This window comes from Triticum aestivum, chromosome 4A (genome assembly GCF_018294505.1).
Source record: "Triticum aestivum cultivar Chinese Spring chromosome 4A, IWGSC CS RefSeq v2.1, whole genome shotgun sequence".
Lineage (NCBI taxonomy): Eukaryota > Viridiplantae > Streptophyta > Magnoliopsida > Poales > Poaceae > Triticum > Triticum aestivum.
In genome coordinates this window covers 151,289,230-151,294,080 of record NC_057803.1, presented here as the reverse complement: position 1 = coordinate 151,294,080, position 4,851 = coordinate 151,289,230, and positions in this window count along the sequence as shown.

Below are 4,851 nucleotides of genomic sequence, written 5' to 3'. Positions count from 1 at the left end.
TCCCCTTTTAATAGTATTGGCTTTCCTATGGACTCAATGTGATCTTGGATCACTAAAATGAAAGTGTAGAGTCTTGAGCTTTTGAGCTTGAGCCAATCCTTTGTTCTTAGCATCTTGCAGGGGTTCCATATCCTCTTGTCCACGCCACTCCATTTGTTGAACTTTTCTGAAATATACTAGATAAAAATATTAGTCCAATAAGAGATATGTTGACATTAATTACCAAAACCACCCGGGGAGCACTTGTCCTTTCACCTTCACCTAGTAATACATCATATTATACACCCCTACACAATTGAAAAGTTTCGGCAACACCCATGTGTCATTGCTGAAAGAATCTAGAAGCATTGGGGGGGGCAATCATATCCGAACTGGGTTGAAATTGAGAAAAAGCTTAAAGCTAATTTTGCCGCTCGCCGCCAGAAACAAACGAAAAAAGAATTAGCTCAGATAAAAGAAGTATTGCCAATTGGTAGAATCAATGAAAAGAAGGATGATTCAGAACATGAAAGTGCTTCGGTTGAAAAAGACGAATCAAGTAGTATATATTCCAAGTCCATCAAATCCAAAGAGGCAAGCATTATTGAGAAAGGGCATGGCAAGCGTAGAAAAATGACCATGCTTGATTTTTCTGAAGTTAATGGAACCTACTTCATGCCCTATGAGTTCCGTGCCATAGAAATTGACAAGCCTCAAGGACAAGAGCAAGTAGTCGCACAAAGTTTGGCTGACAAGGATCTTCAAAGTAATGATGCACAGAATAAAGAAAAAGATGATGACAATGCATTGGAGAGCCATCCAAAGATGGAGCAAGATATTGTTCAAGTCACAATACCATCATGCTCTCCCAACATATTTGAATAGGTATGCCTAGCAAGTAATTTACCAATTTTCAGATTTGGTCAAAACTTTATTGTTGATGCATCTATTAGAAAAACTCTCATAAATAATTTTGAAAGACCAATGAAGAAGGGTAATTTACTTCTTAGCAATAAAATTGTTATAGAACATATCGGTCAACCCATTGCACCATTTATAAAGACCGATACTGGCTTACTGTTGCAATCAAGGCTTTCCTCATTGCTTTATTTAAAGTATGTATCTACATGGATAGCTTTGCTTGTTTTATACTTGGCTTACTCTTAGTCTCAATTGAGGCATGCATGTTCTAACTATTCTTGTTTTAGAAACTTAAAGCCAAGGATAGATCCTTTTCAGAAAACCGATGCTAGTATAATATCTTATCCAATGACATCGGTAAAAGAATGCAAAATAATAAACATAGCCAAATGGGGTGATACAAAATCTGAACCATTCATTTGCTTAACTCCAAAGCCGTTCTCACATCAAGATCGGCTAGAAAATGAAAAAGTTACCTTCAATTCAAACATGTGTGATCAAATCTTTGATTTGTTGTTGAGAAATAATTATATTAGAATTATTGATCACCATGTTGAGCCATCTATCCAGGTACGAATGTATTGTAAGTTGCATGATTCGTCCAAGCATAATTTTGAGGATTGCAACATGTTTCGTCAAATAGTTAAATCGGCCATTGATAAAGGACAATTGAAATTTGTTGAGACACCAAGAGATGACTAGTATATTCCGATTGGCTCTGATGGCAAACGGTTCTTGCATCGGCTGCTTCAAGCTGATCCATTTAAACGTGAGAAGGTAAAAACTGCAGATATTGGGATCAAGCTTTCAACTAAGTTGTTCAAGAGAACAATGAAGGTATTCTTGAAGGCGGGAATTCCATCAAGGTTGCATAGAAGACGCCAAGTACGCAAAGTACTGGGGGCAACAAGAAAATTCAGAGATCGGTGCAAGCACAACCAAAGAAAACAAAGGCCAACATAAGCACAAGGGTAAGAGATCGGACATCACTTTCGCAAAGTTACTAGCAAAATATCAAAAAGCAGGTGAAGTAATGCAAAAGCATCAAGATCACCCCCAGGCTCAAATATGAGGATCAGTATTGGCAAAGTGAGAATTTCAATGCAACATATTCATATCCTTATTTTGGGCCGCCAATGCCAATGTTGTGGATGCCTCCTCATGCTCTTGTAAATCCATATCCTTTGTGGGACATGTATGATACAAGAACGCATTCTCCAGCTTATTTTACACCATCTCACCAACATTGTGTAGCTCCAAGAAGGTCACAGTTTGATGAACAATCATATGTTAAAGGCCGTTTCAATAAAAAGGAATCGGTCCGGACCCCATGGATGAAGAAAGAGGTGGTCAAGCAAGTATACCGGGTCAAGAAAGATGGTCGTAAGTGTGCTACTTCAGATTTGATCTCAAATAACAAAGAGTCAATTAAAGTGTTGACATTGGCTACAAAAGGCAAAGAAGTAAAGCAATCAATTGGTAAAAATCAGAGTGCTAAATCTGAAGAAAAGAAGTTGAGGGTGCACAAGGCCCAAAAAGAGTTTCCATTGGTTGAACCAAAACCACAGTCGAGGTGCTCACTCGGCTTATCGTATTGGCAAAAGAAGGAACTATAAAATCTTAGTGTAGAAGAGCTGAGAAACAAGAACATGGCATGTGTTCCCAAGAGGAACAGTCAAAATAAAAATGATGTACGCCCTTCTATTGCACCAAGTGTTACAAAAGTGAAGAAAGGAAAAGATGGAAGCGGAAAACAATTAAGCTGAAGGTGTGCATCATGCCATGAAAATCTTCGGTTAGCACATCATCCATATTCGTCAAACATGTCATTGATGTCTTTGCCATGGAATTCATCCCCATGTATGATTGGTTACCCTCCATGGGCTTATTTTGATCAATGGATGCAATATAATTTTTTAAGTCATGAAAGGGTATTACCAAATCACTATACATTTGATTAGCTACAAGTTTGTTGTTGATCCAGAGGGCCAAAATACTTGATTTGTTATTTCATTTGTTTATTTTCGGCTATACGTGCTTTGGTGGATGAGGTTTACATGGACTTTATGTTAATGGTCGGTACTTAACTATCACCCTAAGAAACTATCTAATCATGGTTGATGTGGAATTCTAACAGCGTCCTTAGTTTGATTGGAGAGTGAGACAAGTACTATGGAGATTATGTTTTGATGGTTGAATTCATAACAATGGCCATAGTGTTGGTGTTATTTATATATATCCATATAGTGTTGTTCTGTGAAGCCCCATATGCCTCTTAAGATATTTATTGCACAATAATCAAAGCCGAGTATGCAATGTTATTTGGTTTGGAGCTTTTGGTTGCCATAGGTGCTACACATATTGAGGCTTTTGGTGATTCATTATGAATAGTGCAACAAATATCAAAAGTTATCAATGTCTCAATGAATCGCTTATAGTTTATCTTGAGGCATGTTTAGATTTAAGGGTGGCTTTCAAATTGTTCATATATCTAGACATGACAATTGGAAATAATTGGCACCGCGAGCATTTGGCTACCATGTTGATCATGGTGTATTGCATATCTACCAATAGCCAATGCTTAGTCTCATCAAAATAGGTAAGACCGAACTGAAGCCCAACACTTCGGCCACTAATATAATGAAACTTTTATGCAGGTGAAGCAAGGATTGGAGGAAGTTCATTCATGATTATCTGCAAAATCCTAGCAAAAGGGTGAACAATATGGTTCTAAGGATGGCTTTGAAATACATATCTATGGAACTTTATCACCGGATTGTTATAGAAGTTGAGAAGTTTTCACCCAAGTTTGCATCAAGGATTTAAATAAGTAATGGTTGATATATACTTATCACCCTATGCACATTCAAAATGGCTAATGGAGTGTTGACATCATCCTTAGAACCAGCATGGAAGAAGTTATTTTTCAGCATGTTAGCTTTGTCGAAAAACAGGGGGGCATGTGTTGACGCTCAAAAGTGGCACAATCATAGAGAGTAGCTTTAAGTTATATCAAGACTAATTCAAACTTATGATTGGAGGTCACCTCCGGATGGCTCTCTTTAAGAAGATCAAGGTGGATATGAACATGGTCTAAAACGGGGCTCTTATGCAATAGTTATGATAAGTTCAGAGATGCTCATGTTGACACCAGATTGAAGAATGGCATGAAACTCAATTAAGATGGCCTCTGATGGAAAACATTTGAACACGAAAGTCGTGCGTCTCGTTGAAACGGTTGATTTTGGTATAAAAATCGTCCCAATATTGAGATCATATGCAAAAGTAGAGCCATCAAAATGCACCGTGCCACGAGGCAAAATATGGCACGCCCCACCAGACACGTGTGTGATGGGTAGTGCCACCAATCGGCTGTTTTGCGTGAGAGATTCGGCCCTCAAGATGGATTCTAATCGAAAAACGTTAAGCACGAAAGTTGTTCGTATCCTCAAATCGATCAAATTTTCTATTGGACTCATCTTCATCCGAGGTCATTTGTGGACTGTGGGACCTAAAAACCAAACTGATGTTCCAGACTTATCTAAATTCAAGTTCGGTTAATTTTGGAGAGATTTGGACGTGATTTGGAGTCCTTTTCTTGTATGAGAAGTTCAGCCACCTCATAAATAGATGAGAAGTGATGGCCGATTGAGCAACACACAATCGATCAAATCATCTACTACTTTTTACCTTTACTTTTATCCTCTCCCTTGTTCTTCTTCTTCTTCCTTGTTTTTTTCTTCCTCGTTCTTCGTATGTTCTTGTTGTTGCAGGGCGGCGATCCACGAGGCCCTAGGGGTGATCAGGTCGACCTAGGGCAGTCCATAGCCGCCGCGCGCCCTAAAAGGGTCCATCCCGGGCATGTGGGGTTTCAAGTCTTCAAAAGCGCCCGTCGGATGGCTTGCGTACCGTGCTTCCGGACGGGTATCCTTCGACGTGAGCTGCGGTGCA